The sequence below is a fragment of the Mesoplodon mirus genome (assembly GCF_964341445.2).
Source record: "Mesoplodon mirus genome assembly, chromosome: 3".
NCBI classification, from domain to species: Eukaryota; Metazoa; Chordata; class Mammalia; order Artiodactyla; family Ziphiidae; genus Mesoplodon; species Mesoplodon mirus.
Window position 1 is genome coordinate 138,229,047 of NC_138978.1, and position 12,031 is coordinate 138,241,077.

The window sequence follows — 12,031 nt, forward strand, 5'->3', positions numbered from 1 at the left end:
GGTACTGTTGTGAAAATTTGTGCTCACTTGTTAAATAGAAACTACTCATTGAACTGTTTAAACAAATAAACAGTATCTTGAGTCAATTGCAGGGCACCTCCAGTCTCCACAAAGCAGAGTTACTTTGGGACAGGAAGTTCTTTTAGTTTCCCCTTAAATCAAAATACAAAGTTATTGAGCAATTCTAGGACCAACCCTATAGTTGCAAACTTGGGAAGAGATCACAGGATTCTGTAATCGTCTGCTTATCCCCTTATTGGGACAGCAAATAGCTCAATAGTTCTTATACTGAAGTCAAAACGAAGAATAATACCGGAAACGAAGAATAATACCGGAACAAAGTCTGCATTGAAAGTCTGTGTCTTATTTTTATTTTCTCTTGGCACATAGTAGGTAACTGTTAAATGTTCTCTTGATAAATGTTAAAAACACACAAGGTACTTCATATACTAGGGGTCATAAAATTTCAACTTTTCTTTTGGTGTAGGGGTTGATGATGAAAAGTTTGGAAACTTCTGATCCATGTTAATGTTCCTGCTTTGAGAACTGCAGGGTGCAGCTTTTAGATGGAAAAAGTTGCCAAGAGGACCAGAAGTAGAATAAAGGCATTTATGTAATTCTTCTTTATAATTTCATTTATTGGTTTTCAGCAACTAACTTTGAAAAGTTGCCTGAGGCTGCCTAGGGTCTGCAATAAGGATCACAGCTGTGCTGTCCTACCCCCTTCCCACATGTGGGAACAGAACCTACCCAGCAGTGCTAATAGAGGCCCATGGCTTTCCACCCACCTCGGTACTGCTCAAGGCAGTGGCTTTTTTCTACCAGCCTCACCCTTCTCCATGTGAATCTTTTTCTTCTTTCCAGTTTTATTGAGATGTAATTGACATATAACACTGTATAAGTTGAAGGTGTACAACATCATAATGTGATACATGTATATATTGCAAAGTGATTACCACAATAAGGTTAGTTAACACATCTATGACCTTACACAATTAATTACCTTTTGTGTGTGTGTGTGTGTGTGTGTGTGTGTGTGTGATGAGAACATGTAAGATCTACTATCTCGGAAACTTTTGAGTATGCAATAGAGTGTTGTTAACTATAGTCACCATGCTGTACATCAGACTCCCAGGATTTATTCATCTTATAACTGGAAGGTTATACCCTTTGACCAACAACTCCCCATTTCCTCCACTCCCCAGCCCTTGACGGCCACCATTCTACTCGGTTTCTGTGAGAGCAGCGTTTTTAGATTACACGTAAAAGTGAGATTATGCAGTGTTTGTCTTTCTCTCTCTGACGTATTTCACTTAGCATAATGCCCTCAAGGTTCATCCAAGTTGTTGCAAATGGCAAGATTCCCTTATTTTTTAAGGCTGAATAACATTCCATTCTACATATGTGCCATATTTTCTTTATTCATTTGTCTGTCAATGGACACTATAGAAACAGAAACTCACTCAGTTCCTACAAGTGTCCAAGGTAACAATAGACAAAATATGGATGTTGGTGGGTGTAGATCCAGGCAGTAGGTTAGACTACATCCCACAGGCAGGAAGGCCGCTATTTTAGGAGGAGCTGCTTTGAATATGAATCAAATAATAATTGATTTATATATCACCAGTTCAGAACTAACTCATCTGTTTTCGACACCTCACCATAGATATGAAATGAGAATGAGTGGAAAAAGAGGCTTCTGAAGGCAAACAGTCATAAAACCCATTATTATTCTGTAAAAAGGAGACTATACAGTCTTACCTTTAGAACCTCAACTCAAACAAAGACATGTAGCAGCCTCAGTAGGATATAATCGCAACAGAAAAAATACAAGCAGAAGGCAGAGGAAAAAGAAGTGCCATTTGGTATGGGAATAAATAGCTCTGTATGTCTCAAAAGCCTCCTATAAACATGTCTGGGTGTCAATATAGTGTAATAATTAATATCCATAAACCCTGAGTCTTAAGAAAAAAGAACTGTATCTTTTGCTTTCTTTTAGAAAGGGACAGAAAGGTAACTATATTTGCTTTAATAAATACAGAGACTTAGTGCACTTAAATATTTGATCAACTAATTTTAAAAATGTTTCTTACAGTATACATCATTTTCTGATGAAACAGGGGTAAAATAAGGTTCTAGGGTGTGAGGAGGGCATGAGGTATTATACACATTTTCTTTTCTGTCCTTTTGTAGCTGAATATCCTTTTCCAGGCCTAAAGAAGTAGTAAAATTATGCACCTAAGATTGAATAAAAGGTTTCATAGACATATTTTACATATATGCCATTAGATTTCCACAGAGTTATTTCAGGCTGCCGACAGGTTGCTTGCTTGAGCTGAGACCCCTCTAAACAAAGCCCAGGAAGAAGGTAACAACTGTGAAAGCCAACTTTTTTATTCTGTGAGTAACTTGGCTGCAGAGCAGACTAATTACCCCTTTAACCACACTGTTTGAACTCATTGTACTTATCTGGGAATCACTATTCTGAAAGTAGAGAAGGGGACTAGGGAAGTTAAAAGGGACAAAAGACCTAAATATGGTCTCTTTGCAGAATCTCAAAGGTCAGGCAACAGGCTTCTTCTTTCTGATGGTTTTAAAAAGAGAAGATGAGCTGTGGTTTAAAGGTCCACTTTGGAATTCAAGTTCTACCTCAGGTGCAGCCTGAATACTAGTCTCCACCTTGAGTGAATCACTGAAGGATCATTTCTCAGCACATAGTCAGTGTTTGTTAAATTTTCATATTATTTTATCCCAGTGAATAATATTGATGAGGGATTTTGAAACTATTAAATTCTGCCAAAGGACTTGATTTTGTAATGATACCAAACCTTGGAAAATAAAGGAAGTAGAGATTGGTGAATCCTTGACAAATTATTAGAGTTGTAACTGATTGTTTCATAAGGAAAGATAGGGAATGGATCACTTAGGAAACTGAATGAATACTTTGAATCTCCTCTATTTCTGTTAAAACTACAGGTTAGTTGAGCTCAAAAATTGTAGGTATAAAAATTGTGTTTTTTGGTAATAAAATTTGTTTTAACCCTTCTCTCAATTACGCATTTAAATGTTGACCAATTCACAAGTAACTGTTTACAGTCGATGGATTGGCCAGTGGCTTTGGGATCATTCATTTTATAGTCTGGGATTTCCAGTGTGATCTTTATTTTCCCATTTATACTCTATTTCATACATTTTATTAGCAGTAGTAGTAGAAATAGTAGCAGCAGTATCATTATTATTTAGTTAGAGTAGAATTGTTTCTATAACTTCTTACGGTCAGACGTATACTAAGCAACACACAATTTGAAAGCACTGGTGTTGGAGTAAATTCGATGTTGATGAGACTAGTCACTGCCCTTAAAGGAGCTTGTCTTCTAGTTGGAAAGATGTGACATATACAATAATCTGAGGCATTAAGTAAATACATGGGTCTGAGGGCAGAAGATCCTGAAGGAAGCAAGCTACAAAGAACTCATTTTGAATCCTGGCATTAATATTGGCAGATCTCCTCACACCTTTTTACGACAGTTATAGACAAAGCAAGTAAGACTGGAGAATACACTGCAATGGCCCAAATAAGATTTAATGTCATTTCAGCCTAGGGGATTCTTTCTAGGCTTTGAGTATATGATAATTTAAATGCTACCTAAATAGTAAATTTACTTTAATGCTGACAACGTAGAAAAGATACTTTGCTGCAAAAGTATACACAGTAGTAGCAAGTGGATTTTGGAAGAAACTAATATTTTGTCTTATACTGGTAACTACACTATTGCCCCAGACCTAGCAGCAGCCTTTACTCTTTGTTGTTTTCTTCTAAGACTGAAGAGCCTCTTTATTGTTTGTGCTGATTTTTTTTCCACCAACAGATCTCAGAGCAATCTGAGTGCACTGGCCAGTTGGGACAAAATTATCATTAGAATTCTTGGCTAGAGAAGAAAGCTCCTAATTTAAGAATGGCTTTTTGCCTTCTGAGAGCTCAGAAGAGCACATTGCAAGCCATCTACATTTATAAAACATGTTTTAGTATGGAAAATTTCAAACATCTACAGAAATAGAGAGAAAGAAGTAGAAACTTTCATCCATTGTTCTCATCAAATGTCCATTTCAGGCCAATAGATTTTCTCTACACCCTCTCTTACTACTACCACCATCATCCCCAGCAATTTTAAAGCAAATCCCAGATTTCTTTTTCTCAGTGAAAACGTCAGTATCCATATTTCTAAAATGCAAGAACTGCCCTTTTTAAGCTCAACTATGTCATTATCACACATCCGCAAATAATAATGATTCCTTAATATCAACAAATAGCCAGTCAGTTCATGTTTCCTTGATTGTCCTATAAATGTATTTTTATTTTAATAACCATTATTTATTTGATTGCTGATCCAAACACAATTTCTTTTAAAGTATAGGTTTAAAAGAACTCAATTTGCTCATTTTTCTTGCAAGTATTTGTCCTTGAATTCAAAGCATTCATCCAGTAGGGTTCCCAACTGTCTGGATTATGCTGATTGTCTGGATTATGCTGATTGCATCCCCTTTCTGCTTATATATTTATCATGCTCCTTTGGCCCATGTATTTACTGTCAGTTGGTAGATAGATCTAGAGCACTGACATAATTCAGGTGTGATTTTTTTGTCAAGTTTACTTCATAGATAATATTGATGAATTCCAAAAGGAACTATCAAGTGTCTGTCTTACTGTGACGTTGCAGCCATTAATGATCAATGTCTAGATCCATTAATTTATTAAGGGTACCAAATGGTGATATTCTACTAACTAGATGATTATTCATTTACTAGCTAGAACATTATTTCATCAACTACTTGGTTGCCCTGAGTTACAGTTTAATTAGGAAAGGAAGAATAAATGTTTCTTTTATTTTATTTACCAGTTTTACAAAAAAAGAAAAAACAAGAGAGAGAAAGGTTGACTCTTCCAAAGATAACTAATGAGGTATTTTCTTTCTTTGTTGTTGTTTTCAGTGAGGTTGTTATAAATATCGATGCAGAGATTGTCCCCTCTTAGGTTCACGGATCCTGTTCAAGTTGGCTCCTGAGTCCTTTCCACACAACCACAGTAGTCTTTGAAGTCTTCCCAGCTCTCTTATATGACAAGATGTAACAGGAACATCTTGTTCGTTTCTTATGCTGGATTTGAAATCAGCTGTTTCTCCAAGGAGACATTATCCACTGTGTTTATTCAAACTTGTGTTCCTTCTAGTTTAACCTTCTCTCGAGACATGATTTTTTTAAAACAAATTACTTACTGAATTTTTCACCTTTTCAAATCTTGCTATTCTCCAATCACTTCATTTCTGAATTTTTCTAATTTCTTTTATGTTTTTCTTAAAACCAGTTTCTATTCCTTTGAAAATTTCTTTTACTTTTTCCGCAGTATCAGGCAATAAATTTCATTTGTTCTGTGGACGTGTCTTTCTGTGACGTTTTCAGGATTTGCTGGAACTTTCTTTTCACCCTTCTTTTTTCTTTTTTTTTCTCACTGATTTTCTACAGGATGTGAATGGAATACCCTTCTGTCACTCATTTTTAAATGAAATAAGTTTCCACTTTAGGAGGGAAACATAGATCAGAATATAATTTCTAGCTTCAGAACTCCAGGGCTCACTATCTTCTATTATTTTCACAACATAATTTTATTGATTTATTTATTTTTTGCAGTACGCGGGCTTCTCACTGCTGTGGCCTCTCCCGTTGCGGAGCACAGGCTCCGGATGCGCAGGCTCAGCGGCCATGGTGCACGGACCCAGCCGCTCCGCGGCACGTGGGATCTTCCCAGACCGGGGCACGAACCTGTGTCCCGGCAGGCGGACTCTCAACCACTGCGCCACCAGGGAAGCCCCACAACATAATTTTAAAAAATGACCTTAAAATTTCTAAAATCTTCCTCCTCGGCCCTCCTATGCCCATTTACCCAGGCCTCCTCTTTCCTGTCCTTGTTGAGTATGGGGATTTGTTCTGGGATGGTGCTTTGGTTTGATAGGTGTCAAGGTTTCACAGACCCCAGAACACTTGGCATCCTCAGAACATTTCAAAGTTCTTGCACTCAGCTGCAAAGTGGAGCCTGCAACATTCACTCCCGGTTTCTGCCGCTGTTCTCAGTGAGTTTTTCAATCTCAGTGAGTTCGTGAACCATAGTAACCTTTGGCTCTCCTGAAAGAGAGAGAGAGTCCTTCCCTCGTCTTCCTCCCACACACCTTGGGATACACATATGTAGGTCTTTTTCCTGTTGTTGATTTGTTCCTACCTGGCTGTATGTTGCAGTTCATGTGGACACCTTGTTGTAGATGTTGTCTGTGGGTTTTTGATCTTGTTATCCTAGATGCTTTTCTTTCTTCTTTGTGGGGGTGGGGGGTTGTGTATTTAGGGGAGGGGTGGCATATTCAGGGATAAAAATCTTCTCTGTAGCCACCACCATTTCCCCAGAATCCTCTGCCATTAGTATTTAAAACAAAATCATGGGAATCATTATCCGGATCCTTAGGATAATCATTACACTGTATCTGTCTTTTTTTCCAGGCTTCAAGCTGCCTGTGGCTCACCACGTTAGTATACTGACGTGACTGGGCAATGCCTAATTTGATGGGCTCTTTCTGTACTACCTTCCTCCTAATCATGACGGTCTTGTACGCTATACATAGTCTTCTTCACTGATAGGGAATTTAGAAAATACAGGAAGCCATGGGTTTAATAGCTGAAAGTGGAATTAATGTGTTCTTTTTCTCAGGTAAAATATCATAAGACTCCTTAGGCCAAAGTTGTAAAATGAAATCGCAACTTTCCTGGAATCATTTTGCAAACGTGAATGCCCACATAAAGTACACTAGGACTTGAATCCAAGGAATAACACATTTTTAGAGCCTCCAAATGTATAAACTTAGTACAATTCTGCATTACTTCTTAAGGCAACTGAAGAAAATAATTTTGTGATCAAATAAATATTGATTTTATTAACAGTTATTTTAAAAGTTTACAAAACTTATAAAAAATGTTAAGGCTCTATCAGCCTCATCAGTTGTTATTTCTTTTCTAGAATCTTGGATAAAGGAACAGTCGTTTGAGGGGAAACATGGTATAAAATGGGAAGATAATCTAACAGTAAAGATAGTTATATCTCTTCCTGTGTGATGAACTACTCCTAAGCTTGGTGGTTTAAAACAGCAGGCACTTTTATCTCCTCACAATTTGTGAATCAGCGGAATGGGCTGGGATCTCCTGGGTGGATCTATCTTGCTTTCACCTGAGGTGACTACTGAGGCTGCCATCATCTGGTTGCTGGACTGGGGCTGGTTGCTTTCACATGTCTGGCCATTGGTGCTGGCTGTGGCCTGTGCCTAGTCTCCACTAGGTTAGCCAGGCTTCCTAACATGTCAGGTTTCCATGAGGACAAGCCCTAAAGCACGAGTACTCTCCAAGCTTCAGCTCTTGATATGCCATTGGGCCAAAGCAAGTCACGTGACCAAGCCCAGGTCAAGGTGGAACAAAACTACACAGGGTGAGAAAACGGGGGGAGGGGCATTTGCACTGGGGGTCAGTAGTCTAACAAACTGCTGCAATAACTATATAAAGAAAAACACCCCGGAGGACAACTGGTAAAAAATAAATGTGTGCGGGGTGGGGTGGGATTTGGCATAGGGGGGCAAAGGCAGTAAACAGGGGCTACCAAAATCTGAAGATTCTGGAATTTTTGGAAAATCCACTGGGATTAAAGGAGTTACACAACCATGTTCTGACACCAGAAGAAAGGCGCCAGTTGAGCACCAGGGAAGTCTAGCGCTCTTCCTCCATCGCATCAATTTTCACGTTTCTTTGACTCAGCATATTTGTAGAATGAATCATCACTTTCTATAAATTTTTAATTCAGTTTTTCAAAGAAATAGTGACCTCGCTTCTATCTGCTGTGCCACAAAAATGCCGTAGAAAAAAATTCCTTCTGTTAAGTCGCTCACTAGGTGAAACTGTATGTGTAACCTAGTACCAAAGAGGTATTAAGAATCGCCACAGCCGAGCCGGCCCTCCGCATCACGCACCCTATAGCAGCCAGTGGGTGAGCCGGGAGTCGAGGAGGTCACCGTGAGAAGGAGGGGCGCGGGCAGCGTGGCAGCCTCCTTCCGTCTCCGTGGAGCCACCTCCGGCCTCCGGTGCAGGGAGTCGTCTGCAGCAGCCAGTGGTGGCCAGCCTTGCAGCGCTGTGTTCTAGGTCAGTAGCTTCCAAGACTCCAGTTGGATTCATTGGAGTAGGCAACGTGGGGAGTCCAGTGGCAAAAGAGCTCATGAAACATGGCTAGCCACTCACCGTTGTTGATGTGTTCCCTGATTCATGCAAAGAGCTTCTAGATGCAGATGAACCCTGTAGTGTCTTCTGCAGGGGATGTAGCCGAAAAAGGTGACAGAATTATTACAATGCATCAATGCACTAGAAGCTTATTGTGGAGCAAATGGAATTCAAAAAAAAAGTGAAGAAAGACTCACCATTAATAGATTCCAGTACTGTTGATCCTATGGTTTTCGGAGAATTGGCCAAAGAAGTTGAGAAAATGGGAGCGGTTTTCACGGATGCCCCTGTTTCTGGTAGTGTGGGAATGGCTCGATCTGGCAACCTCACACTTAGGATGGGAGGGGTTGAGCTGCTGTGGTGCATGGGCTCCCATGTGGTGCATCGTGGAGCTGTTGGGACTGGCCAGGCTTCGAAGATCTGCACAAACTTGCTGTTAGCTATTAGTAGGATTGGAACTGCTGAAGCTATGAATCTGGGACTCAGGTTAGGGCTTGACCCAAAACTCTTGGCTAAAATCCTAAATACGAGCTCAGGACAATGTTGGTCAAGTGACACTTATAATCCTGTACCTGGGGTGATGGATGGAGTTCCCTCGGCTAATTACTATCAGGGCGGATTCGGAGCAACACTATAATGGCTAAGGATCTGGGATTAGCATGAGACTCTGCTACCAGCACGAAGAGCCCAGTCCTTCTGGGCAGTCAAGCCCATCAGATCTGCAGGGATGTTGTGCGTGAAGGGCTACTCAAAAAAAAAGACTTCTCATCCGTGGTCCAGTTTTTGCAAGAGGAGGAGACATTCTGAGTTTGCCCTCTGGCTGTGAACACTGAAACATTGAAACCAAACTGTGTCTTGGAGCCCCTTATGGCTCACTCCACAGGAAAATGGGCTTAATCAAAGGTCAACTGTCTGCTTTTGAGTGTGTAGGTCAGGGGTTCCCAACCCCTTGGCCTTGGACGGGTACCAGTCCACAGCCTCTTAGGAACCGGGCTGCACAGCAGGAGGTGAGTCGCAAGCAAGCCAACTAAGCTTCATCTGCTGCTCCCTATGGCTCACATTACCGCCTGAACCTCACACACCCCGCCCCCCCTCCCTGGAAAAATTTGCTTCCAGGAAACCGGTCCCTGGTTCCAAAAAGTTTAGGCACCTCTGGTCTAGGTCACAGTAGATCCTGGGATTTTTCGCCCATTCTAAACTGCTTATTCTTTTTATCTATTTAGCAAACATATCATCTGTAATTTTTTTTTCTGCAAGCCACTGATGGTAACTGCTAGCTAGCTAGCTGATTGGCCTTTTTCAAAAGTTTGATTCCTGAGCATCTTCAGCTAAAACTCTGCCTACTTCACTCAGGATATTATTTACTCCACTTTACAAATAAAACTAAAATTGTTTTCAACAGGATAAAATCTATCCTCGAGGAAAGAAAAGAAATTGGTGTGAGAAAAGATATTAGAGAAAGGGGAAGTAGAGTGAATTACTACCTGTGTCCCTCAGAAAATTTGTCCTGTTAAATAACCCAGTGGTGATATTCTTGCATTGAGATTACTGGTTTAATTTCTAGGAGTTGTTAAAGCAAGAGAACTCCTTGCTGCATGTTATGTAATTTGGACTCTGTTACATTATCTTGTTGTGCCCCTCTTGTAACAACTTCCCATACTCAGCAAACTTGTTTTTTTCATATTTTTGCTTCCTTGTCCATTTTTACTGCATATTTTTTGACTTCAAAAGAATGACATCTTTAGAACTGTTTCAGAGCCAACGATGATATGTGCTTTAGATAATTATTACACTATGCTAAATATAACCATATTCTTTTGAATTCAAATAAATTTCTATGCTGATATAAAAAGAGAGGCACATTTCATCAATGTTTAAATAGTATCCTTCTTCCTCTAAAACTTAAAATAGGATTCAGTCTGATTCCTAAAGGGTTATTTTCTTCAACAACAAGAGCTGACTTAGGCCATTTCTTGGCAGTGGAATCTGAGCATAGAGGTCCCTGTCTGACTGCCCTTTGTTTCTCACTCACAGTATCCTGGGTGAGTGTAATGGACGGGCGTGCCCTTATGACTTAGCCCACTGCTACTGCTCCTGATGAGGGCTAATGGTGTGGGCCACTTTAACTCCTGCCCAGCAAAGTGCTGACATCTGGGGTTTCCTATCAAGTTTACCAGATATTTCACAGTAATTTCATAATTTACACAACATAAAAACACTGATTTTGAGCTTAGGAAAGCATTTCATTTAAACAGATACAGAACACTACTCTACAAAATGGTTTAAAATTTGTGAGCAATTGCATTAAATAAACTCTAATATAAATTAATCTAATACAAGTAAACTAATAGTTGCAAAGCTACTGGTTGCTTCAGAAGCGGTGGCTACGGATAACTTCAAAGTTGTTTCCTCAGTTCATTAAGAGGAGGAACTATTTGCTGTCAGCTTCTTCTTGGGGAAGCTTAGTTTGATGCTGATTCGCGTTATGAATGTATAGGAACCATTACTGGTTCTTCCTTTCCATATTCAGTGCACCATTATACTTCTATCCTCTTAAGATCTGGATATCTGTTACTGCTACTGTTGGCTGGAGCCTGGGAGGAGGAAAGCTATCAAGAAAAAAGGTCAACAAGTGTTAAAGATTTTTAGCATACCACTGAGACTTTTTATCAACCATAACCATAAGAAATAATAATTAAAATTACTTATAGCCTGGTCAGTGAGACCTTGAGTAAATTGTGGAAGCATCCATGTTTCATAGAGTTTCAGGGGATGGATATTTCCTGTTATTAACTCTATATCCTCTTCAACTGGAACAGAGAGACCTTTCTCTGTTGAAGCAGTTTTGTCTTTTTCCTGGGCATTTTCAGTTTTCTCTTAGGAGAGACTTGTAAAGCTTACATATACAAACTTACACATACACGAATAAAGCAAAGAAGGGATAGAGCAGTCTTGAGAGGACACGGTTTTGTAGCAGGCACACAAGACAGAGCTAATACTCCCTGATTGCATTTGCCTCCCTAGCCCCATCTCCTTCGTGGAAAGCATCAGCATTCTGACTGGTCTCTGCACCCCACTAACTGGACGGAACACTGCATTGGCATTCTTAGGGAGCACTGATGGTCCCTCCGGAAACTGTGGTTAGAGCTTGTGCAGCCAAAGTGCACAGGAAAGAATCAAATATACTTCATATAACATGCTTACTCTGTTTTGCTTAATTAGCACTTATTCCCTGTAAGAGGCTGATTTCTGCTTTGACAGGGAGTAATCGAACTCGGTATTCACGCAAACCATAAAATTAAAGTTAACATACCTCAGCTTTTCATCCTACTGGAAGACATGTATGAAATCTAAAGTTATTTTTTAATTGCTGCTGTTTAGAATGCCTGAAGCCCATTTGCTGAACTTGTTAAAGAGCAGTGTTAATGAGGGTATTTTTCGTTTCTTTCTTTTCCGACCACAGCATGAATTCTCAGCCCAAAGTGTGCCCTGTTTCCCACAATAGAGACAGGGGAAAAAGTGCGAGTCTCTCACCACAAAGCATGAGACAACTACAAATACTTCTCTCCCAGAGTTAACATTGATGAGAGTCTTTGTGGAAAAGAACTTCCTCTTTTTGCGGGAATACAGTAGAAATGCAAGATGTATTCTCCACAATTTCACTATTGGAAAAATAATTTCATAGTCTCTCTCTCTCTCTCTCTCCCTCTCTCTCTCTCTCTCTCTCTCTATA

At 39.8% G+C, this 12,031-nt stretch overlaps 1 pseudogene across 1 annotated transcript; it reads left to right on the top strand.

The window, feature by feature from the left end:
- Positions 1-7,224: 7,224 nt before the first annotated feature.
- LOC309799256 (3-hydroxyisobutyrate dehydrogenase, mitochondrial-like) lies at positions 7,225-11,826 on the top strand (annotated as a pseudogene). Its single transcript has 2 exons — positions 7,225-7,338; positions 8,062-11,826. The product of its transcript is annotated as a 3-hydroxyisobutyrate dehydrogenase, mitochondrial-like (transcript).
- Positions 11,827-12,031: the final 205 nt, after the last annotated feature.